Here is a 26,689-nt window from a genome sequence, read left to right as displayed (position 1 = left end):
ACTGATGATGGAGTACATGGGGGAGGAGTTATCTTGCACATTCTGTCCGTTCTTTTACCAGATGTAGGTGGGGTTGTCAGTCAGAGTACAGGTGGTGCTACAGGTCAGTGTCTTCTGTCCCTCTGCAGCAGGAGTCACCTTCACCTGCAGACCTGAATCAATGTGTAGCGATTGTCGTCGGGAGACGAGGAAGCGGACCAAAACGCAGCTGGGAGCGAATACATGTTTATTTAACACACTAGAATTAAACATGTACACAAAATCAAGGAAAATACCGATACGTTACTTGCTCAAACAAAGAGACAACAACCCACAAACATCGTGGGGGAAAAGGAACTTAAATGTGATTCCCAATCAGACTTCACAAGCGACAGCTGTCTGATTGGGAAATCACCCCCGAGCCCAACATAGAAATAAAACACAAAGAAAGGCTATAACCAAAACATAGAAAATAAAGCATAGAAATGCCACACCCTGACCAAAATAGCAGAGTTCACCTGGTCAGGGCGTGACAGTACCCCCCCTCCAACGGTGCGTACTCCCGGCGCACCAACCTAAAGTCTATTAGGGGGGGGACCCGGGTGGGCGCCTCACCCTCGGTGGAGGCTCTGGCCCCGGGCGTGTTTCTCCCCCTGCCTCCACCCTAGCCCTACCCCTCTGGCCCGGACTGGACCACTGTGGAGCGGCATGCTCAGGCTCCGGAGCGGAGCCGTCGACCGGAACAGGATTGGGCACCGGTGGACCAGACACGGGCCGTGCCGGACTGTGGACACGCACCGTGGGCTTGGTGCGGGGAACAGGAACGGGCCGGACAGGACTGTGGACACACACCGTGGGCTTGGTGCGGGGAACAGGGACGGGCCGGACAGGACTGTGGACACGCACCGTGGGCTTGGTGCGGGGAACAGGGACGGGCCGGACAGGACTGGGGACACGCACCACTAACTGGTGCGGGGAGCAGGGACGGGCCGGACAGGACTGGGGACACGCACCACTAACCTGGTGCGGGGAGCAGGGACGGGCCGGACAGGACTGGGGACACGCACCGTGGGCTTGGTGCGGGGAACAGGAACGGGCCAGACAGGACTGTGAACACGCACTGGTGACCTGAAGCGTGGAGCCGGTTTAGCCACTCGTCCTGGCTGGATGCCCATCCTAGCACGGCATGTGCTGGGCATGTCCACCGGACGCACCGGGCTGTGCGGGCGCACTGGCGACACAGCGCGCAACTCAGCATACCATGGCTCCTCCTCCAGATCTTCCCTCTGCAGGTCCTCAATCAAACGCCTCATCTCCTTCTCTTCCTCCGCCGTCATCCCCCACGAGAGCAGTGGTCTGGGCTCTTCTTCTGCCCTTCCGGACCACCCCATTAGCCCCCCCCCAAAATTTTCTTGGGGCTGTTTTCCGGGCCTCCTCGACCGCCGCCTGCGACTCCGTCTACCGGTTGGCTTTTCCTCCTCGACCTGGGAGTCCGTCCGCCAGGGTCCTTTCCCCGACATGATCTCCTCCCAGGTCCAGAACTCCTTTCCCTCGCGAGCCCATCTCTCGCGCTCCTTTTCCTCCCGCTGCTTGGTCCTGGTTCGGTGGGTTGTTCTGTAACGATTGTCGTCGGGAGACGAGGAAGCGGACCAAAACGCAGCTGGGAGCGAATACATGCTTATTTAACACACTAGAATTAAACATGTACACAAAATCAAGGAAAATACCGATACGTTACTTGCTCAAACAAAGAGACAACAACCCACAAACATCGTGGGGGAAAAGGAACTTAAATGTGATTCCCAATCAGACTTCACAAGCGACAGCTGTCTGATTGGGAAATCACCCCGAGCCCAACATAGAAATAAAACACAAAGAAAGGCTATAACCAAAACATAGAAAATAAAGCATAGAAATGCCACACCCTGACCAAAATAGCAGAGTTCACCTGGTCAGGGCGTGACACAATGTGTATAAAACCACATACACCTCTGTGTTAACAGGATGGTTCATTTATTTGCTCCTGTAATTCATTATGATATACTATTGTAAAATACAGGGTAATATTACCTGTGACAGTCAGAGTTGTTCCTGGGAAACTATGACCCCATTCAAAGTTATGAGTTTTAAAAGTGAAGCGATACTCAGAGTCCTCCTCTCTCAGATCTGAGATTCTCAGGGTGAAGGGACCTTGGTATGTTCCAGTGTACTTCACACGACCTGCATACCCTGGGTCTGTGGTTAGGTCTTCAGGGGTCGACTTATCACTTCTAAACCAGAATGTTGATGTGGTGGAATAATCAACATAAGTACAGGATATGTCCACTGTTGACCCCTTCAAGACACAGATTCTCCTCTTGGTGTAAGTTACTCTGTAGCAGCTCTGACCCTGAACACCTGAAACACAGTGACATAACAAGAGAACAACTGGATTATATTCTCAGTTATTTCTAGAAATGCTAAATGTTCTCAAGATCTCAGAGTGAAACCAAAACACACACAGTTTAAACAGTATTACAATTTTGAATTAAATAAACACTCACACACTGCAGGAGAGTGAAGATACTCTTGGCCTTTTACAGAACAGGAGTAGCTGTCTACAGCATTAGGGAGGACTGAATAGGGGGACGTCTTCTCAGTTACAACCTGTCCGTTCTTGTACCAGATGTAGGTGGGGTTACCAGTCAGAATACAGGTGGTGCTACAGGTCAGTGTCTTTGCCCATCGTGTTGGAGTCACCTTCACCTGCAGGTCTGGAGTAGATCACAACATTAAAACCCTGAATCACCTGTTGTCAAGTTTAATCACATGATGCAAGACATTCTCAAGCACATTTAATTCTTAAATCTGTTTCATATATACAAATCCAATTTATAGACCTAAATGGACAGTAGATATTAATTGAACAGACTAGCAGTATAAAGCATATCACTGTAGCTGTTACAGACAGAGTGACTCCAGGATCACCAGTATATAGAATGTTACTGTACCTGTGACAGACAGAGTGACTCCAGGATCACCAGTATATAGAATGTTACTGTACCTGTGACAGACAGAGTGACTCCAGGATGACCAGTATGTAGAATGTTACTGTACATGTGACAGACAGAGAGACTCCAGGATCACCAGTATATAGAATGTTACTGTACCTGTGACAGACAGAATGACTCCAGGATCACCAGTATATAGAATGTTACTGTAACTGTGACAGACAGAGAGACTCCAGGATCACCAGTATATAGAATGTTACTGTACCTGTTACAGACAGAGTGACTCCAGGATCACCAGTATATAGAATGTTACTGTACCTGTTACAGACAGAGAGACTCCAGGATCACCAGTATATAGAATGTTACTGTACCTGTGACAGACAGAGAGACTCCAGGATCACCAGTATATAGAATGTTACTGTACCTGTTACAGACAGAGAGACTCCAGGATCTCCAGTATATAGAATGTTACTGTACCTGCTACAGACAGAGTGACTCCAGGATCACCAGTATATAGAATGTTACTGTACCTGTGACGGACAGAGTGACTCCAGGATCGCCATAATATCTCCCTCCAGTCTGATCTGTTATAAATCTGAACTTGTACGTAGCTGAGTCACTCTCTCTCAGGTCTGTGATTTTCAGGGTGTGACCATTCTTCTTATCCCCATGATACTCCTCCCAGTTAGGGGGAGTGATGAGCTCTACAGCAGTCTCACAACTCAATCGCTGGATGAAAACTGTGTTCTGCCCCTCCCAAAAGATAGAATTTGTAGATAATTGGCCCTCTTTCTGGGACTCACCCACAAACAGGACCAAGCCTGGCCTGTTGAGGAGTGACGGACTCCATCCTAGCTGGAGGGGTGCTCTCACCTTATCTACGAACATAGACAGGGCTCTAACTCCTCTAGCTCCAGAATGAAATAGGGTGCAGGCCAGGCAGCAGGCTGTTAGCCAGCCTGCCAGCTTAGTGGAGTCTGCCATTAGCACAGTCAGCGTAGTCAGCTCAGCTTTCCCCATTGAGACCGTGTCTGTGCCTCGATCTAGGTTGGGCAAAATTAAAAATGGCGGAGTTCGCTTTAGTAATCTCACTAGTACAAAGACCTCCTCCATTCCTGCCATTATTAAAAGAGATTGTGATACTTCACATCTCAAAATTGGGTTACTTAATGTTAGATCCCTCACTTCCAAGGCAGTTATAGTCAATGAACTAATCACTGATCATAATCTTGATGTGATTGGCCTGACTGAAACATGGCTTAAGCCTGATGAATTTACTGTGTTAAATGAGGCCTCACCTCCTGGTTACACTAGTGACCATACCCCCCGTGCATCCGGCAAAGGCGGAGGTGTTGCTAACATCTACGATAGCAAATTTCAATTTACAAAAAAAAAAACAATGACGTTTTCGTCTTTTGAGCTTCTAGTCATGAAATCTATGCAGCCTACTCACTCACTTTTTATAGCTACTGTTTACAGGCCTCCTGGGCCATATGCAGTGTTCCTCACTGAGTTCCCTGAATTCCTATCGGATCTTGTAGTCATAGCAGATAATATTCACATTTTTGGTGACTTTAACATTCACATGGAAAAGTCCACAGACCCACTCCAAAAGGCTTTCGGAGCCATCATCGACTCAGTGGGTTTTGTCCAACATGTCTCTGGACCTACTCACTGCCACAGTCATACTCTGGACCTAGTTTTGTCCCATGGAATAAATGTTGTGGATCTTAATGTTTTTCCTCATAATCCTGGATTATCGGACCACCATTTTATTGCGTTTACAATTGCAACAAATAATCTGCTCAGACCCCAACCAAGGAGCATTAAAAGTCGTGCTATAAATTCTCAGACAACCCAAAGATTCCTTGATGCCCTTCCAGACTCCCTCTGCCTACCCAAGGACGTCAGAGGACAAAAATCAGTTAACCACCTAACCGAGGAACTCAATTTAACCTTGCGCAATACCCTAGATGCAGTTGCACCCCTAAAAATTAAAAACATCTGTCATAAGAAACTAGCTCCCTGGTATACAGAAAATACACGAGCTCTGAAGCAAGCTTCCAGAAAATTGGAACGGAAATGGCGCCACACCAAACTGGAAGTCTTCCGACTAGCTTGGAAAGACAGTACCGTGCAGTATCGAAGAGCCCTCACTGCTGCTCGATCATCCTATTTTTCCAACTTAACCTGTTTGGTATAGGGGGCAGTATTGAGAATTTTGGAAAAAATATGTTCCCATTTTTAACTGCCTCCTACACCAACTCAGAAGCTAGAATATGCATATTATTGTTCAGGTTTGGATAGAAAACACTCTGAATTTTCTAAAACTGTTTGAATGGTGTCTGTGAGTATAACAGAACTCTTTTGGCAGGCAAAAACCTGACAAGGCTTCAAGCAGGAAATACCCTGTCTAACAAGGAGTCGTGCGTCTTACCTCTTTTTATTGAAAAGTAAGGATCTTAGCTGTAACGTGACAATTCCCAGGGCTCCAATAGGCTCTCAGAGCCCGCGAAAACCCTGAAGGTTTACGAGGGAGCCTCAGGTTGAAACATATTATCGCCTTTTGTAAGTGGCTGCTCGGAGGACCTTTCAATGATGCGCGTGCATGAGTCGCTTCTGAGGAGAAATTTTATTCGGCTGTTTAGGCTCAATGCATACTCCCGGTCGGAATATTATCACTTCTCTACGACATAAATGGCATAAAAATTGGTTTTAAACAGCGGTTGACATGCTTCGAAGTACGGTAATGGAATATATAGACATTTTTGACACGCCAATGCGCCATGCGCGGGACCGCGAAGAAGCATTCTAGAACTCACGAACAAAACGTCGCTGTTGGAATATAACGATGGATTATTTGGGACCAAACCAACATTTGTTATTGAAGTAGAAGTCCTGGCAGTGTATTCTGATGAAGAACAAGCAAGGTAAGAACATTTTTCTTATAGGAAATGTGATTTTGGTGGAGGCTGAACTGGGTGGGTATCTAAATAGCTAGCCCTGTAATGCCGGGCTATGTACTTAGATTATTGCAAAATGTGCTTCATCCGAAAAGCTATTTTAAAATCGGACATATCGAGTGCATAGAGGGGTAATGTATCTATAATTCTTAAAATAATTGTTATGCTTTTTGTGAACGTTTATCGTGAGTAATTTAGCAAACTGTTAGTAAATTCACCTAATGTAAAAAGCTGGTTTTTGATATAAATATGAACTTGATTGAACAGACATGCATGTATTGTATAACACAATGTCCTAGGTGTGTCATCTGTTGAAGATCATAAAAGGTTAGTGCTGCATTTAGCTGTGGTTTGGGTTTATGTGACATGATATGCTAGCTTGAAAAATGGGTGTCAGATTTTTTCTGGCTGGGTACTCTGCTGACATAATCTAATGTTTTGCTTTTGTTGTAAAGCCTTTTTGAAATCGGACAGTGGGGTTAGATTAACGAGATTCTTGTCTTTAAATAGCTGTGAAATAGTCATATGTTTGAGAAATTGAAGTTATAGCATTTCTAACGATTCAAAAATCGCGCCACTGGATTGAAGTGGCTGTTACGTAGGTGGGACGAAATCGTCCCACATACCCCAGAGAGGTTAATTGAGGAAAATAAGAACAATCCGAAATTTCTTTTTGATACTGTCGCAAAGCTAACTAAAAAGCAGCATTCGCAAATGGAGGATGGCTTTCACTTCAGCAGTAATACATTTATGAACTTCTTTGAGGAAAAGATCATGATCATTAGAAAGCAAATTACGGACTCCTCTTTAAATCTGGGTATTCCTCCAAAGCTCCATTGTCCTGAGTCTGCACAACTCTGCCAGGACCTTGGCTCAAGGGAGATACTAAAGTGTTTTAGTACTATATCTCTTGACACAATGATGAAAATAATCATGGCCTCCAAACCCTCAAGCTGCATACTGGACCCTATTCCAACTAAACTACTGAAAGAGCTGCTTCCTGTGCTTGGCCCTCCTATGTTGAACATAATAAACGGTTCTCAATCCACCGGATGTGTACCAAGCTCACTAAAAGTGGCAGTAATAAAGCCTCTCTTGAAAAAGCCGAATCTTGACCCAGAAATTATAAAAAACTATCGGCCCATATCGAATCTTCCATTCCTCTCAAAAATTTTAGAAAAAGCTGTTGCACAGCAACTCACTGCCTTCCTGAAGACAAATAATGTATACGAAACGCTTCAGTCTGGTTTTAGACCCCATCATAGCACTGAGACTGCACTTGTGAAGGTGGTAAATGACCTTTTAATGACGTCAGACCGAGGCTCTGCATCTGTCCTCGTGCTCCTAGATCTTAGTGCCGCTTTTGATACCATCGATCACCACATTCTTTTGGAGAGATTGGAAACCCAAATTGGTCTACATGGACAAGTTCTGGCCTGGTTTAGATCTTATCTGTCGGAAAGATATCAGTTTGTCTCTGTGAATGGTTTGTCCTCTGACAAATCAATTGTAAATTTCGGTGTTCCTCAAGGTTCCGTTTTAGGACCACTATTGTTTTCACTATATATTTTACCTCTTGGGGATGTCATTCGAAAACATAATGTTACATTTCACTGCTATGCGGACGACACACAGCTGTACATTTCAATGAAACATGGTGAAGCTCCAAAATTGACCTCGCTAGAAGCCTGTGTTTCAGACATAAGGAAGTGGATGGCTGCAAACTTTCTACTTTTAAACTCGGACAAAACAGAGATGCTTGTTCTAGGTCCCAAGAAACAAAGAGATCTTCTGTTCAATCTGACAATTAATCTGGATGGTTGTACAGTCGTCTCAAATAAAACTGTGAAGGACCTCGGTGTTACTCTGGGCCCTGATCTCTCTTTTGAAGAACATATCAAGACTGTTTCAAGGACAGCTTTTTTCCATCTACGTAACATTGCAAAAATCAGAAACTTTCTGTCCAAAAATGACGCAGAAAAATTAATCCATGCTTTTGTTACTTCTAGGCTGGACTACTGCAATGCTCTACTTTCCGGCTACCCGGATAAAGCACTAAACAAACTTCAGTTAGTGCTAAATACGGCTGCTAGAATCCTGACTAGAACCAAAAAATTTGATCATATTACTCCAGTGCTAGCCTCCCTACACTGGCTTCCTGTTAAGGCAAGGGCTGATTTCAAGGTTTTACTGCTAACCTACAAAGCATTACATGGGCTTGCTCCTACCTATCTTTCCGATTTGGTCCTGCCGTACATACCTACACGTACGCTACGGTCACAAGACGCAGGCCTCCTAATTGTCCCTAGAATTTCTAAGCAAATGGCTGGAGGTAGGGCTTTCTCCTATAGAGCTCAATTTTTATGGAATAGTCTGCCTACCCATGTGAGAGACGCAGACTCAGTCTCAACCTTTAAGTCTTTACTGAAGACTTATCTCTTCAGTAGGTCCTATGATTAAGTGTAGTCTGGCCCAGGAGTGTGAAGGTGAACGGAAAGGCTGGAGCAACGAACCGCCCTTGCTGTCTCTGCCTTGCCGGTTCCCCTCTTTCCACTGGGATTCTCTGCCTCTAACCCTATTACAGGGGCTGAGTCACTGACTTACTGGTGTTCTTCCATGCCGTCCATGGGAGGGGTGCGTCACTTGAGTGGGTTGAGTCACTGACGTGGTCTTCCTGTCTGGGTTGGCGCCCCCCCCTTGGGTTGTGCCATGGCGGAGATTTTTGTGGGCTATACTCGGCCTTGTCTTCGGACGGTAAGTTGGTGGTTGTAGACATCCCTCTAGTGGTGTGGGGGCTGTGCTTTGGTAAAGTGGGTGGGGTTATATCCTGCCTGTTTGGCCCTGTCCGGGGGTACCATCGGATGGGGCCATAGTGTCTTCTGATCCCTCCTGTCTCAGCCTCCAGTATTTATGCTGCAGTAGTTTATGTGCCGGGGGGCTAGGGTCAGTCTGTTTCATCTGGAGTATTCTCTTGTCTTATCCGGTGTCCTGTGTGAATTTAAATATGCTCTCTCTAATTCTCTCTTTCTCTCTTTCTTTCTTTCTCTCGGAGGACCTGAGCCCTAGGACCATGCCTCGGGACTACCTGGCATGATGACTCCTTGCTGTCCCCAGTCCACCTGGCCATGGTGCTGCTCCAGTTTCAACTGTTCTGCCTGCGGCTACGGAACCCTGACCTGTTCACCGGACGTGCTTGTTGCACCCTCGACAACTATTATGATTATTATTATTTGACCATGCTGGTCATTTATGAACATTTTAACATCTTGACCATGTTCTGTTATAATATCCACCCGGCACAGCCAGAAGAGGACTGGCCACCCCTCATAGCCTGGTTCCTCTCTAGGTTTCTTCCTAGGTTTTTGGCCTTTCTAGGGAGTTTTTCCTAGGGAGTTTTTCCTAGCCACCGTGCCTCTTTCACATGCATTGCTTGCTGTTTGGGGTTTTAGGCTGGGTTTCTGTACAGCACTTAGAGATTTCAGCTGATATACGAAGGGCTATATAAATAAATTTGATTTGATTTGATTTGACCTGTATACACTGGGTTCTGAAATAGATTTTCAGGTTCTACACAAGTCTCCATTTTAGTGAACCAAAAGGTTGATGAAACAAGCCTGAAACCTTGATCAAAGACTGTTGGCATCTAGTGGAAGCCACAGGAATTGCAATCTGGGAGCTAGAACTGCATAGGACCCACAGCTTTCCATTAGAAGAGCCTGGGACCTAAAAAAAAATAATTCAGGTTGGTTTTTCTTTGGATTTTCACCTACCATATCAATTGTTTTATAGTCTCATTCATTATTTTAACATTTCTACAAACTTCAAAGTGTTTTCTATCCAATGCTACTAATTATATGCATATCCTGGCTTCTGGGCCTGAGTAACAGGCAGTTTACTTTGGGCACGTCAGTCAGGTGGAAATTCTGAAAAAAGAACCCTATCCCTAACAATTTTTTAAGGATGTCTCAAGTTTTTGCTCGCCTGAGTTAGAGTAGCTCGCTATAAGCTGCAGACCATACTGTTGACCAAGAGAGTTTTCATCTACATTGAACAAAAATAAAAACAGAACATGCAACATTTTCTAAGATTTTAGTAAGTTACAGTTCATATAAAAAAGAAAAATGTATGAAATGTTTGAAATGTATGCATTCACTACTGTAAGTCGCTCTGGATAAGAGCGCCTGCTAAATGACTAAAATGTAAAAAGAAAAATGTAAAAATGAAATCAGTCTATTTAAATTAATTAATTAGGCCCTAATCTATGTTGTCTGCCTTTTCACATGACTGGGAATACAGATATGCATCTGTTGGTCACAGATACCTTTAAAAAAAGGCGGATGAATGGCACGACAATGGGTCTCAGGATCTCGTCAGGGTATATCTGTGCATTCAAATTGCCATTGATAAAATGCAATTGTGTTCGTTGTCCATAGCTTATGCCTGCCCATACCATAACCCCACCGCCACCATGGGGCACTCTGTTAACAACGTTAGCATCAGCAAACCACTCGCCCAGAGGACGCCATAAACGCTGTCTGCCATTTGCCCAGTAGAGTTGAATCCGAGTTTCATCCGGTAAGAGCATACTTCTCAAGTATGCCAGTGACCATCGAAGGTGAGCATTTGCCCACTGAAGTCGATTACGACGCCGAACTGCAGTCAGGTCAAGACCCTGGTGAGGACGACAAGCACGTGTAATACCCTTATTAGAACCAAGTATTGAGTTTATTTGTTATAATTAATTGGTATTCGATTTAAAAGGTGATTGAATTGCTCCTGAATTGCAATGTTGTTAATGCATTTCTTTTGAAGAAATATTTCTTTAAGCTATATGTGAATAAGTTTGTTTACCCCTTAAGTTAAAATTTTGACCAATAAGATCGCTTGTTAAGCTGTGGCCAATGGGAGTTGACTTGGTTAATGGAGGCCTGGGAAAGAAAAAAAGAGAGGGAGAGAGACGTTGAGAAAAAGATGGACATTTACATTAGGACCATGGAGAAAAAAAATTACTAAAGAAGACAACAAAACTAGAACAAAACCCATACCTACCGAGACATGAAGGGAAATGCCGATTTTATTTTATTAGAGAGTTGTTATAATTTTCTTAAGAAAGACTTAGTAAAGACTGAAGCTACCATCTCATCATGGAGGTACTCGACAGCCTTGAGGTTAGCCTAGCATGGTGTGACACTGAGAGAGAATTGCTTGGTAAAGATTAACGAGTTCATGTTCCATGGGATATTGATTACTGAAAAAGAGTACTATCTGCATTGGTAACTGTACTTGCTGTGGACCTTGTGAGGAAACCTGCAAGGAGCTGCCATACTTCACTGAAGGAATATCAACAAGTAGTGAGTAACCACAATGTGAGGTGCTTCTGGACTTTATGTGCGTCCTCATTTTTTAGCTCCAACGCGCGCCAACGGGTTAATAAACAAGCTTGAAATAATTTGGACACGGGTTGTGAACTACTCATTGGGGTTTATTATTTTTATTTCTTTTGATTTTGTGCTTTGAAAATGTAATAATACACATCTTGAACATTATGTATGTTGCCTTGGTGGAGTCATTTAATGTTTCAATCTAATTGAAGCTCACTTGGGCACACCATCTAATTGAACCTCCCACGGGACACACCATTCAACAGCCAGTGAAAAATCAGAGCGCCAAATTCAAAACAACAAAATGTCATAATTCAAAGTTCTCAAACATACGACTATTTTACACCATTGTAAAGGTACACTTCTTAATGTAACCACATTGTCCAATTTCAAAAAGGCTTTATGGCGAAAGCATAAAGTTAGATTATGTTAGGACAGTTACAACACAAGAAAAACCACACAGCCATTTTCCAAGCAGGAGAGGGATCACAAATACCAGAAGTTCAGCTAAAATTAAGCACTACCCTTTGACAATCTTCATCAGATGACACTCCTAGGACTCAATGTTAGACAATACATGTATGTTTTGTTCGATAAAGTTCATATTTATATCCAAAAACAGCATTTTACATTGGCATGTGATGTTCAGAAAATATTTTGCCTCCAATACTTTCGGTGAATCAGCACAACAATTTACAAAAATACTCATCATAAACGTTGATAAAATATTAAAATGTTATTCAAAGAATTTTAGATAACCATCTCCTTTATGCAACCGCTGTGACAGATTTCAAAAAAGCTTCACGGGGAAAGCACACTTTGCAATAATCTGAGTACGGCGCTCAGAAACATACACTAGGCAATACAGATACCCGCCATTTTGGAGTCATCTAAAATCATAAATAGCATTATAAATATTCACTTACCTTTGATGATCTTCATCAGAAGGCACTTCCAGGAATCCCAGGTCCACAATAAATGTTGTTTTGTTCAATAAAGTCCATAATTTATGTCCAAATACCTCCTTGTTGTTTGCGTGTTCAGTAAGCTACTCCAAATGTAGGAACCGCGCCCAAAATTTCACGACGAAAAGTCAAAAGAAAGTTCTATTTACGTTCGTTGAAACATGTCAAACGTTGTATAGCATCAATGTTTAGGGCCTTTTTAACATAAAACTTAAATAATATTCCAACCGGACGATTCCAATGTCTTGGAACACAGCTACCTATCACGTGAACACATGCGCCAATGAACTCATGTCCTTTCATTTTTTTACATTTACATTTTTAGTCATTTAGCAGACGCTCTTATCCAGAGCGACTTACAGTAGTGAATGCATACATTTCATGAAAAAACTTCCCATACTGGTCCCCCGTGAGCATCGAACCCACAACCCTCACGTTGCAAACACCATGCTCTACCAACTGAGCCACACGGGACTTTCCAGAGTCATGAACTTCCCGGCCTTCTTGTTCGCTCTCTGTTCACTGCAAAAGCCTGAAACTAGGTTCTAAAGACTGTTGACATCTAGTGGAAGCCTTAGGAAGTGCAAAATGAACCCTAAGTCACTGTGTGTTAGCTAGGCAATGACTTGAAAAGACGACAAGCACCAGGTTTCCCACTTCCTGGTTAGATTTTTCTCAGGTTTTTGCCTGCCATATGAGTTCTGTTATTCTCACAGACATCATTCAAACCGTTTTAGAAACTTCAGGGTGTTTTCTATTAAAATGTACTAATATTATGCATATTCTAGTTCCTGGGCCCGAGTAGTAGGCCGTTTAATTTGGGTACGTTTTTCATCCGGCCGTGAAAACACTGCCCACCACCCTAGAGAAGTTAATGCATGGGTGAGCCTATCCTGATACAATAACAGAAACCTATAATCCTTTCATCTGAAGTTAATACCCTATTGTCATCCCCCTAGATAGTTTACAATAGGATTTCTTATTGGAGATGTCCTTCTCACCTAACATCCCATGCGGTTGAGATATTCTATGTAAGGTAATATCGCGAGAGTCAAATTCGAGCATGGTGAGAGGGTTACACATGCAGATGAGCTTGCCTGACACGGTTTCTGACAGTTTGTGCAGAAATTATTTGTTTGTGCAAAGCAATGGTTTCATCAGCTGTCCATGTGTCTCGCCTCAGCCTATCCCGCAGGTGAAGAAGCCGGATGTGGAGGTCCTGGACTGGCATGATGTCACGTGGTCTGCAGTTCTGAGGCCAGTTGGACGTACTGCCAAATTCTCTAAAACGACATTGGAGGCGGCTTATGGTAAAGAAATTAACACTAAATTCTCTGGCTGCAGTTCTGGTTGACATTCCGGTAGTCAGCATGCTCCCTCAAAACTTGAGACCTCTGTGCCATTGTGTTGTGCCATTGTGTGACAAAACTGCACAATTTATAGTGGCCTTTTATTGTCCCCTACACAAGGTGCACTTGTGTATTGATCATGCTGTTTATTCATCTTCTTGATATGCCACACCTATCAAGTGGATGGATTATCTTGGCAAAGAAAAAATGCTCAGTAACAGGAATTTAAACACATTTGAGAGAAATAAGCTCTTTGTGCATATGGAACATTTCTGGGATATTGTATTTCAGCTCATGAAACATGGGACCAACACTTTACATGTTGCGTTTATATTTTTGTTCAGTATGTATTTTACATAGCTTTCTATTTACAGCCATAAATCCATGCTGGCACTAAGACCACACTCAACAAGCTGAGTAGAGCCATAAGCAAACAAGAAATTACACATTCAGAAGCAGAGTTTCTCATGGCAGGTGATTTTAATGCAGGGAACTGAAAACACTGATACCTCATTTTTACCAGCATTTCACCTGTGAAACTAGGAGCGACAAAACATTAGATAAGCTTAACTCCACACAAGCATAAAAGGCCCTCGCTTTGGCAAATCAGACCATATCTCTATCCTCTATCCTTCCTACTACTTACAAGCAACAACTCAAACAGGAAGTACCAGTGACACGCTCAAAACGGAACTGGTCTGATCAAGCTACAGGACTGTTTCGCTAGCACAGACTGGAATATGTTTCGGGATTCAGCCGATAACATAGAGGAGTTTACCACATCAGTCACCGGCTTCATTAATAAGTACATCGCCGACATTGTCCCAACAGTAACCTATGTACATACCCCAACCAGAAGCTATGGATACAGGCAACATCTCCACAGAGCTAAAGGCTAGAGCTGCCGCTTTCAAGGACCGGGACACTAATCTGGACACTTGTAAGAAATATCGCTATGACCTCCAATGAGCAATCAAACTGGCAAAGCGTCAATACGGGACTAAGGTCTAATTCTACAACACTTGCTCTGAAGCTCGACGGACATGGCATGGCTTGCAAACTATCGCGGATTATAAAGGGTAACCCAGCTGCGAGCTGCCCAGAGACACAAGCCTACTAGACGAGCAACAGTAACTTAATTGTATGCTCGCTTCGATGCAAGCAACACTGAACCATACATGAGAGCACTAGCTGTTCCTGACAACTGTGTGATACAGTCAGACATACGCCGACACACACATAACATGCGCACACATGCATACTGACGCCACACACACACACTCTCACACACACACTCTCACACTTTCAAACTCACCACATATGCTGTTGCTACAGCTTAGTCTATTATCTATCCTGATGCCTAGTCACTTTACCCCTACCTATGGGGCAGCAGGTAGCCAAGCGTTTAAGAGTGTTGGGCCTGTAAAGGTTTCTGGTTTATATCCCTAAACCGGCAAATTGGAAAAATCATCTGTTCTGCCATTGAGCAAGGTAATTAACCCCCAACAACAACTGAATCCCATGCACAGATTATGTCCATTTGTCTTAATGGACATAATGCCCCACGCATTTATCTGATTCAGAGGGGTTGAGTTAAATGTAGAAGACACATTTCAATTGAATGCCTTCAGTGGTGCAACTGACTAGGTATCACCCTTTTCCTTATATGTATGTACATAGCTACATGTATTACCTCATATCCCTGCACATCGACTCGATACTGGTAAATGGACATGTCATTGTTATTCGTTAATCACTGTGTATTTATTCCTTGTGTCACTATTTATATTATTTTACTCTGCATTGTTGGAAAAGGACCCGTTAGTCAGCATTTCAACCCACTGTCACTGTGTCTCATGTTAATACTACACCTCAACACAACCCACCACCGATATGTGTTTCTCAGTGAGGTCCATGGTGACGTTCCCCATCCAGAGAGAGGGACAGGGGGACCTGAGGATGAGAGGAAGGGAGGGGACCATGGTCAGAATAAATCCATTTCAGCAACCTTATAACAACCCAACATTATGAATGTGACCGAAATGGCACCCTATCCCCTACACAGTGCACTGTTTGACCAAGACCATGAGGCTCTGGTTGAAAGTAGTGCACTATGTAGGAATAGGGTGCTATTCTGGACAGTCTATAGAACCTATAACTGTAGGTATATATACACTCACATTAAATTATGTATTATTTAGATGTGGAATAACCCAACAGACTCTGTGTGATTTCAGTGAACTAAGCCGGTCTGTAATGATGAGCTAACCTTGTCTTAGACCTGGAGATTCATGTTAGCTCCTGGAGCTAATGCCTAGACTTTAGCTCAGTGGGATAATATGGTCTAGAGTCTCACTAACAACCCAAGTATGACACCCAGAGTTAAACATACACACCCAGTAGAGTCCCGAGGGGAGGAGAGGTCCACCACTGCAGTTCTGAGGGGAGGAGAGGTCCACCACTGGAGTCCCGAGGGGAGGAGAGGTCCACCACTGGAGTCCCGGGGGGAGGAGAGGTCCACCACTGGAGTCCCGAGGGGAGGAGAGGTCCACCACTGGAGTCCTAAGGGGAGGAGAGGTCCACCACTGGAGTCCCGAGAGGAGGAGAGGTCCACCACTGGAGTCCCGAGAGGAGGAGAAGTCCACCACTGGAGTCCAAAGAGGAGGAGAGGTCCACCACTGGAGTCCCGAGGGGAGGAGAGAACCACCACTGGAGTCCCGAGGGGAGGAGAGGTCCACCACTGGAGTCCCGAGGGGAGGAGAGGTCCACCACTGGAGTCCTGAGGGGAGGAGGGGTCCACCACTGGAGTCCTGAGGGCAGGAGAGGTCCACCACTGCAGTCCAGAGGGGAGGAGAGGTCCACCACTGGAGTCCAGAGGGGAGGAGAGGTCCACCACTGGAGTCCTGAGGGGAGGAGAGATCCACCACTGGAGTCCTGAGGGGAGGAGGGGTCCGCCACTGGAGTCCTGAGAGGGAAGCCGAGAGCAGCCTGCACCGTGGTAAACTTCTCCAGCAGCAACAATCTCTGCACCTCCTCAAAACCCAGATCCTACAGGAAAAAGAGAGAGAGAGAGAGACAGAAAACCAAACCTCAGCTTCAGACACACTGAGTTATCCAACTCTACTACCACCAGCTCCATTACGCTGGAGCCTGACCTGTCTCCCCTCACTGTGATCTGCAGGACCTTGCAGTTGAAGACCTCAGTGAAGGACTCATCTCAGTCCTGATCCAGCTTTAACTCCTGATCCATGGCCCTTTCTGCCTCACCATACAGCTGGAGAGAGAAGATGGGAGGGATGGGAGGAGGGGGGGTGAGAGGAGGTAGAGGGGAGGGAGAGAGGATGGGGGAGAGAGGGGGGGTGAAGCGAGAGAGAGAGAGCAGGGGGGAAGACAGGGGGAGATAAGATGAGGGAAAAGAGATTGAGAGTCAGATTTCACCGATAGAGACACACACACTGTCAGCAATTTCCACTTTCACAGTAGAGAGCTCAGACACTGACCTTTAACCCCATCAGTGCACTCCCCTTGAGGAAGTATCCCTTTAGCCAATCAGGGGCGAGCTGGATGGACTTCTGAGCGTCTGATAGGGCAGAGGGGTAGAGCTCCAGACACCATTAGGAGTACAAACCATTCCCAAAGAAATACAAGAAATGAGATCAAAATCGAAATAGTCCATCCAGATCTTTACCACCTAGGAAATCTGTTTGACAACTTACATTAGAGTACTCCTGCAGTAGTCTAGGGAGCAACATACCCGTACCACACAAATCTGGCAAGGTCGTGTGGTACGTGTGTGTGTGTGTGTGTGTGTGTGTGTGTGTGTGTGTGTGTGTGTGTGTGTGTGTGTGTGTGTGTGTGTGTGTGTGTGTGTGTGTGTGTGTGTGTGTGTGTGTGTGTGTGTGTGTGTGTGTGTGTGTGTGTGTGTGTGGTGTGTGTGTGGTGTGTGTGTGTGTTGTGTGTGTGTGTGTGTGTGTGTGTGTGTGTGTGTGTGTGTGTGTGGTGTGTGTGTGTGTGGTGATGTGTGTGTGTGTGTGTGTGTGTGTGTGTGTGTGTGTGTGTGTGTGTGTGTGTGTGTGTGTGTGTGTGTGTGTGTGTGTGTGTGTGGTGTGTGTGTGTGTGTGTGTGTGTGTGTGTGTGTGTGTTGTGTGTGTGTGTGTGTGTGTGTGTGTGTGTGTGTGTGTGTGTGGTGTGTGTGTGTGTGTTGTGTGTGTGGTGTGTGTTGTGTGTGTGTGTGTGTGTGTGTGTGTGTGTGTGTGTGTGTGTGTGTGTGTGTGTGTGTGTGTGTGTGTGTGTGTGTGTGTGTGTGTGTGTGTGTGTGTGTGTGTGTGTGTGTGTGTGTGTGTGTGTGTGTGTGTGTGTGTGTGTGTGTGTGTGTGTGTGTGTGTGTGTGTGTGTGTGGGTGTGTGTGTGTGTGTGTGTGTGTGTGTGTGTGTGTGTGTGTGTGTGTGTGTGTGTGTGTGTGTGTGTGTGTGTGTGGTGTGTGTGTGTGTGTGTGTGTGTGTGTGTGTGTGTGTGTGTGTGTGTGTGTGTGTGTGTGTGTGTGTGTGTGTGTGTGTGTGTGTGTGTGTGTGTGTGTGTGTGTGTGTGTGTGTGTGTGTGTGTGGTGTGTGTGTGTGTGTGTGTGTGTGTGTGTGTGTGTGTGTGTGTGTGTGTGTGTGTGTGTGTGTGTGTGTGTGTGTGTGTGTGTGTGTGTGTGTGTGTGTGTGTGTGTGTGTGTGTGTGTGTGTGTGTGTGTGTGTGTGTGTGTGTGTGTGTGTGTGTGTGTGTGTGTGTGTGTGTGTGTGTGTGTGTGTATGTATGTATGTATGTATGTATGTATGTATGTATGTATGTGTATGTGTGCCTAGCCACTCATGGTTATGTGGTTCAATGGCACCATCATGTGTCCAATAGGCAGAAATACAAGAAATGAGCTGAATGGATAGTTATGATTTAATTAAATGAAATTAAATTAACAAAATAATCAATTTATTTGTTGTCTATCTTTGAACTTATTTACAACATGTATTCAATGTTTCTAAAATACATAATAATTAATAATTTGATAATATTATGACACTGAACAATATGGTATTACATAATATAAAATATAAAATGCCCAATAATATCTGACAGCAATACAAAGTAAAACATCTTTAAACACATCAGGAGCAACTCCAGAGATACAAATATTTAAAAGCTCTTGTCAATATTGTTTCTTTTTGTGTCACTAAAACAACACAGAACTTTATATGTTATAAAAATCTGGAATTGGCAAAATCCCATAAAAAAAGATAAGCAATACAATCTATAGATAGTAAACAGATAAGTTGACATTTTGAGCCTGTAATCGAACCCACAAATGCTGATGCTCCAGATACTCAGCTAGTCTAAAGAAGGCCAGTTTTATTGCTTCTTTAAACAGAACAACAGTTTTCAGCTGTGCTAACATAATTGCAATATGGTTTTCTAATGATTAATTAGCCTTGTAAAATGATAAACTTGGATTAGCTAACACAACGTGCCACTGGAACATAGGAGTGATGGTTGCTGGCAATGGGCCTCTGTACGCCTATGTAGATATTCCATAAAACATCTGCCATTTCCAGCTACAATAGTAATTTACAACATTAACAATGTCTACACTGTATTTCTGATCAAATTGATGCTATTTTAAAGGACAACATTTTTTGCTTTTCTTTCAAAAACAAGTACATTTTAAGTGACCCCAAACTTTTGAACGGTAGCGCACATACTGTATTTATCATTAGGAGAACAATCTAAATTTCATCATTTACTCAAAAGTTAAAGCTCATTGTCTTAAACCTTCTAGATTAGAAAGCAATATCATAGAAAGAGAATAGTATTGTGAGACCTAGCTTTGGTTTGATGCTGTTGCTCTTCAGTCCAGGTTCTATGGTGGTTCTCTTCAGTCCAGGTTCTATTGTGGTTCTCTTCAGTCCAGGTTCTGTGGTGGTTCTCTTCAGTCCAAGTTCTGTGGTGGTTCTCTTCATTTCTCATAATAGGAGAGCTCAGTATCTATCTGAGGGGCTGTGTCACTGGGGAGTCCCCTCACATTCTGAAAGAAGACACATCGAATGAGAACTTTACAAACCAGTCCCTCTAACATTTGTATGTACACGGACACACAAACTGCATTATAAGCGACTTACTACAATTGTGTCATACTCTGGTGACCTGGTCTTCATGTTCAGAGCTGTGTACGTCTCACTGTTAGGATCAGGATGGACACTCTGTGGAGAGAGACACAGAAACACAAACACTCAATACTGCATAAAACACAAATACATGAATCCATTCACTTACTGTTTATGTCAGTGGTATTGGGATTGAAATAACTTAGGTTTTTGACATTATTACCTGTGTGTCTGCTGTGGTATTACTTCCTCCTGTGGATCTCCTGTAAGAAGGGACAGAGTGAGTTCTGCTCTCTACTGACCTCTAGTGGAGTTTGATATGTTACAAATACAGTATATGTAGATGGCTGGCCCACCTCTTCATATAGCAGTAGATTGTGACTAGAAGAGCTCCAGCAGTCAGGACAGCCCCCACCCCCACCACAGGAAACCAGGGAAACACTGCTGCAGGATCTTGAGATTATAAATGCATGGTGGAGAGATGACATAGAGGAAACCAGGGAAACACTGCTGTACTATCATGAGATTATAAATGCATGGTGGAGATATGACATAGAGGAAACCAGGGAAACACTGCTGTAGTATCATGAGATTATAAATGCATGGTGGAGATATGACATAGAGGAAACCAGGGAACCACTGCTGCAGTATCATGAGTTAATAAATGCATGGTGTAGATATGACATAGAGGAAACCAGGGAACCACTGCTGCAGGATCATGAGATTATAAATGCATGGTGGAGATATGACATAGAGGAAGCCAGGGAAACACTGCTGCAGTATCATGAGATTATAAATGCATGGTGGAGAGATGACATAGAGGAAACCAGGGAAACACTGCTGCAGTATCATGATATTATAAATGCATGGTGGAGAGATGACGTAGAGGAAACCAGGGAAACACTGCTGCAGGATCATGAGATTATAAATGCATGGTGGAGATATGACATAGAGGAAACCAGGGAAACACTGCTGCAGTATCATGAGATTATAAATTCATGGTGGAGATATGACATAGAGGAAACCAGGGAAACACTGCTGTAATATCATGAGATTATAAATACATGGTGGAGATATGACATAGAGGAAACCAGGGAAACACTGCTGTAGTATCATGAGATTATAAATGCATGGTGGAGAGATGACATAGAGGAAACCAGGGAAACACTGCTGCAGGATCTTGAGATTATAAATGCATGGTGGAGAGATGACATAGAGGAAACCAGGGAAACACTGCTGCAGGATCTTGAGATTATAAATGCATGGTGAAGAGATGACATAGAGGAAACCAGGGAAACACTGCTGCAGTATCATGAGTTTATAAATGCATGGTGTAGATATGACATAGAGGAAACCAGGGAAACACTGCTGCAGTATCATGAGACTATAAATGCATGGTGGAGACATAAGGGAAACCAGGAAATTACAAAATGAAACAATATTTATTTAATTCTATGACATATGGTATGATAAGTGTCTAACATTGCTAACTATTATTTATTGTTGTTGACCTGTGTGATAACCAATGAATAGATGAAGATTAGGTGTACTTACACTGAACGTCCACAAACACAGAAGAAGAGTTGAGATGTCCATATTTATTCTCAGCCTCACAGTAGTATTCTCCTCTGTCCTCAGACTTGATGTTAGTGATGCTGTAACTCTGTCCTGATGCTTTTGGTGAGGTTACATTCTTCTTGTACCAGGTGTATTTATCCACAGGTGGGTTGGCATCACTGCTGCAGGTCAGAGTCACTGAACTGCCCTCCACTATTTCATCAGTGGGTCTGACTGATATTGAGGTGGTCTTTGGTTTATCTGATATATAAGTGTGTCACAATACTTTCCTTTTAAGTTCAGAAAATATATCTGTCAAATCACATACAGTGGGGAAAAAAGTATTTGATCCCCTGCTGATTTTGTATGTTTGCCCACTGACAAAGAAATTATCAGTCTATAATTTTAATGGTAGGTTTATTTGAACAATGAGAGACAGAACAACAACAAAAAATATTGAGTAAAATGCATGTCAAAGATGTTATAAATTGATTTGCATTTTAATGAGGGAAATAAGTATTTGACCCCCTCTCAATCAGAAAGATTTCTGGCTCCCAGGTGTCTTTTATACAGGTAACGAGCTGAGATTAGGAGCACACTCTTAAAGGGAGTGCTCCTAATCTCAGGTTGTTACGTATATAAAAGACACCTGTCCACAGAAGCAATCAATCAGATTCCAAACTCTCCACCATGGCCAAGACCAAAGAGCTCTCCAAGGATGTCAGGGACAAGATTGTAGACCTACACAAGGCTGGAATGGGCTACAAGACCATCGCCAAGCGGCTTGGTGAGAAGGTGACAACATTTGGTGCGATTATTCGCAAATGGAAGAAACACAAAAGAACTGTCAATATCCCTCGGTCTGGGGCTGTCACGGTTGTCTTCGTCCTCTGAGGATATAACGAAATCGTCATCGGAAAATGTGGACCAATACGCAGCAGGTTCGTGAATGCTCATCTTGATTTTTATTCACTACAAAAATGAACATACAAAAATAACAAAATACGAACAACTAACAGTCTGTCAAAGCATAGTGCTTACACAGAACAATCACCCACAAAACACAAACACAAACACACCCTCATTTATGAGACTCTCAATCAAAGGCAGATAGAAAACACCTGCCTTCAACTGAGAGTCCCAACACCAATTCACCAGACATAGAAACAGGCATACTAGACTCCACATAGAACTACCTAGACATAAACCAAAACCCGGACATACTAAATCAAACACCCTTTACACAAACACACCACCCCGAACCACATAAAACAAATACCCTCTGTCACGCCCTGACCAAACTACAAAACAATTAACCTTATATACTGGCCAGGACGTGACAGTACCCCCCCCTTAAAGGTGCTACCCCAGAAGCACCTTAACACAAAAAAAATATAAATACCCCCAAACAATACCCAAAAGAAAAATTCCCCCTTTCTAAAGGGAGGGAAGGGAGGGTGGCTGCCGTCAACGACGGCACTGTGCTACACCCCCCCTCCCCAACCCACCTATATTGGAGGCGGCTCAGGTTCTGGCCGTTCCAGGCAGTCTGGGCAGTCTGGCGGTTCGGGGCAGTCTGGGCAGTCTGTCAGCTCGGGGCAGTCTGTCAGCTCGGGGCAGTCTGGGCAGTCTGTCAGCTCGGGGCAGTCTGGGCAGTCTGTCAGCTCGGGGCAGTCTGTCAGCTCGGGGCAGTCTGGGCAGTCTGTCAGCTCGGGGCAGTCTGGGCAGTCTGTCAGCTCGGGGCAGTCTGGGCAGTCTGTCAGCTCGGGGCAGTCTGGGCAGTCTGTCAGCTCGGGGCAGTCTGGGCAGTCTGTCAGCTCGGGGCAGTCTGGGCAGTCTGTCAGCTCCGGCAGGTCTGGGCAGTCTGTCAGCTCCGGCAGGTCTGGGCAGTCTGTCAGCTCCGGCAGGTCTGGGCAGTCTGTCAGCTCCGGCAGGTCTGGGCAGTCTGTCAGCTCCGGCAGGTCTGGGCAGACTGGCCACTCCGGCAGTTCAGGGCAGACTGGCCACTCCGGCAGTTCAGGGCAGACTGGCCACTCCGGCAGTTCAGGGCAGACTGGCCACTCCGGCAGTTCAGGGCAGACTGGCCACTCCGGCAGTTCAGGGCAGTCTGGCCACTCCGGCAGTTCAGGGCAGTCTGGCCACTCCGGCAGTTCAGGGCAGTCTGGCCACTCCGGCAGTTCAGGGCAGTCTGGCCACTCCGGCAGTTCAGGGCAGTCTGGCCACTCCGGCAGTTCAGGGCAGTCTGGCCACTCCGGCAGTTCAGGGCAGTCTGGCCACTCCGGCAGTTCAGGGCAGTCTGGCCACTCCGGCAGTTCAGGGCAGTCTGGCCACTCCGGCAGTTCAGGGCAGTCTGGCCACTCCGGCAGTTCAGGGCAGTCTGGCCACTCCGGCAGTTCAGGGCAGTCTGGCCACTCCGGCAGTTCAGCGCAGTCTGGCCACTCCGGCAGTTCAGCGCAGTCTGGCCACTCCGGCAGTTCAGCGCAGTCTGGCCACTCCGGCAGTTCAGCGCAGTCTGGCCACTCCGGCAGTTCAGCGCAGTCTGGCCACTCCGGCAGTTCAGCGCAGTCTGGCCACTCCGGCAGTTCAGCGCAGTCTGGCCACTCCGGCGACTGTTGACTGACGGGCAGCTCCGACGACTGTTGACTGATGGGCAGCTCCGACGACTGTTGACTGACGGGCAGCTCCGACGACTGTTGACTGACGGGCAGCTCCGACGACTGTTGACTGACGGGCAGCTCCGACGACTGTTGACTGACGGGCAGCTCCGACGACTGTTGACTGACGGGCAGCTCCGACGACTGTTGACTGACGGGCAGCTCCGACGACTGTTGACTGACGGGCAGCTCCGACGACTGTTGACTGACGGGCAGCTCCGACGACTGTTGACTGACGGGCAGCTCCGACGACTGTTGACTGACGGGCAGCTCCGACGACTGTTGACTGGCGGGCAGCTCCGACGACTGTTGACTGGCGGGCAGCTCCGACGACTGTTGACTGGCGGGCAGCTCCGACGACTGTTGACTGGCGGGCAGCTCCGACGACTGTTGACTCGCGAGGCTGGGTTTACGCACTTGCCGTTTAGTGCGGGGAGCGGGAACAGGACGAGTCGGACTGGGTGGACGCACTTCCGGGTCCGCACGAGAGACAGGAGCTGGAAACCCAGGGCTATGGAGGCGCACAGCCGGTCTAGATCTTACCTCCTGCACAACCCGCCTTGGCTCGATGGAACTAGTAGCCCTGCACGAGCGGAGTGCTCGTACAGGGCAGACTGGGCTGTGCAGGGGCTTGATGGTAGCCGTGCGTAGAGCGGGAGTTGGGTAGCCTGGTCCTCGGAGGCGTACCGGCGACCAGATGCGCTGCGCAGGCATCCTCCTACCAGGCTGGATGCCCGCTCTAGCACGGCACCTGCGAGGGGCTGGAATAACTCGCACCGGACTGTGCGTGCGTATGGGTGAGATATTGCGCTTCTCAGCGAAACATGGCGCTCCCCACCTCATACGCTCCTCCATATAACCACGGGTAGCTGGCTTCCGGCTCTTCTTACGCCTAGCCAAACTACCCGTGTGCCCCCCCCCAAAATTTTCTTGGGGGTGCCTCTCGTGCATCTCCTTCAGCGCGTCCACTCTGGCCTCGTACCACCGCCTCTCTGCCTTGGCTGCTTCTATTTCCCACTGCGGGCGGCGATACTCCCCAGCCTGATGCCAAGGTCCGGCCCCGTTCAGAACTTCCTCCCAAGTCCACTTCTCCCGCCAGTCCAACTCGAACGCCGTCTGCTCCTTCCACTGCTGCTTGGTCCTTTTGAGGTGGGTGATTCTGTCACGGTTGTCTTCGTCCTCTGAGGATATAACGAAATCGTCATCGGAAAATGTGGACCAATACGCAGCAGGTTCGTGAATGCTCATCTTGATTTTTATTCACTACAAAAATGAACATACAAAAATAACAAAATACGAACAACTAACAGTCTGTCAAAGCATAGTGCTTACACAGAACAATCACCCACAAAACACAAACACAAACACACCCTCATTTATGAGACTCTCAATCAAAGGCAGATAGAAAACACCTGCCTTCAACTGAGAGTCCCAACACCAATTCACCAGACATAGAAACAGGCATACTAGACTCCACATAGAACTACCTAGACATAAACCAAAACCCGGACATACTAAATCAAACACCCTTTACACAAACACACCACCCCGAACCACATAAAACAAATACCCTCTGTCACGCCCTGACCAAACTACAAAACAATTAACCTTATATACTGGCCAGGACGTGACAGGGGCTCCATGCAAGATCTCAGCTCGTGGAGTTGCAATGATCATGAGAACGATGAGGAATCAGCCCAGAACTACACAGGAGGATCTTGTCAATGATCTCAAGGCAGCTGGGACCATAGTCACCAAGAAAACAATTGGTAACACACTACGCCGTGAAGGACTGAAATTTTGCAGCGCCCGCAAGGTCCCCCTGCTCAAGAATACATATACATGCTCGTCAGAAGTTTGCCAATGAACATCTGAATGATTCAGAAGACAACTGGTGAAAGTGTTGTGGTCAGATGAGACCAAAATGGAGCTCTTTGGCATCAACTCAACTCGCCGTGTTTGGAGGAGGAGGAATGCTGCCTATGACCCCAAGAACACCATCTCCACCGTCAAACATGGAGGTGGAAACATTATGCTTTGGGGGTGTTTTTCTGCTAAGGGGACAGGACAACTTCACCGCATTATTTGATGGGGCAATGTACTGTCAAATCTTGGGTGAGAACATCCTTTCGTCAGCCAGGGCATTGAAAATGGATCGTGGATGGGTATTCCAGCATGACAATGACCCAAAACACACGGCCAAGGCAACAAAGGAGTGGCTCAAGAAGAAGCACATTTAGGTCCTGGAGTGGCCTAGCCAGTCTCCAGACCTTAATCCCACAGAAAATCTGTGGAGGGAGCTGAAGGTTCGAGTTGCCAAACGTCAGCCTCGAAACCTTAATGACTTGGAGAATATCTGCAAAGAGGAGTGGGACAAAATCCCTCCTGAGATGTGTGCAAACCTGGTGGCCAACTACAAGAAACATCTGACCTCTGTGATTGCCAACAAGGGTTTTGTCACCAAGTACTAAGTCATGCTTTGCAGAGGGGTCAAATACGTATTTCCCTCATTAAAATGCAAATCAATATATAACATTTTTGACATGCGTTTTTCAGGATTTTTTTGTTGTTATTCTGTCTCTCACTGTTCAAATAAACCTACCATTCAAATTATAGACTGATCATTTCTTTGTAAGTGGGCAAACGTACAAAATCAGCAGGGGATCAAATACTTTTTTACCCCACTGTATAAAGTAAAATAAAGTAAAACAATG

The 26,689-nt window shown here is 45.5% G+C and overlaps 2 protein-coding genes across 3 annotated transcripts in view; both read right to left on the bottom strand.

Annotated features, from left to right (window-relative positions):
* The window catches only part of LOC115177748 (B-cell receptor CD22-like), a 234,121-nt gene that overhangs the window by 152,201 nt on the left and 55,231 nt on the right, over nt 1-26,689 (bottom strand). The gene's annotated exons all lie outside the window — the stretch shown is intronic.
* The window catches only part of LOC115177903 (B-cell receptor CD22-like), an 88,362-nt gene that overhangs the window by 9,136 nt on the left and 52,537 nt on the right, over nt 1-26,689 (bottom strand). The window lies entirely within an intron of this gene.

The sequence above is a fragment of the Salmo trutta genome, chromosome 38 (assembly GCF_901001165.1).
Source record: "Salmo trutta chromosome 38, fSalTru1.1, whole genome shotgun sequence".
NCBI lineage: Eukaryota > Metazoa > Chordata > Actinopteri > Salmoniformes > Salmonidae > Salmo > Salmo trutta.
This window is presented reverse-complemented; position numbering and strand designations above follow the sequence as displayed.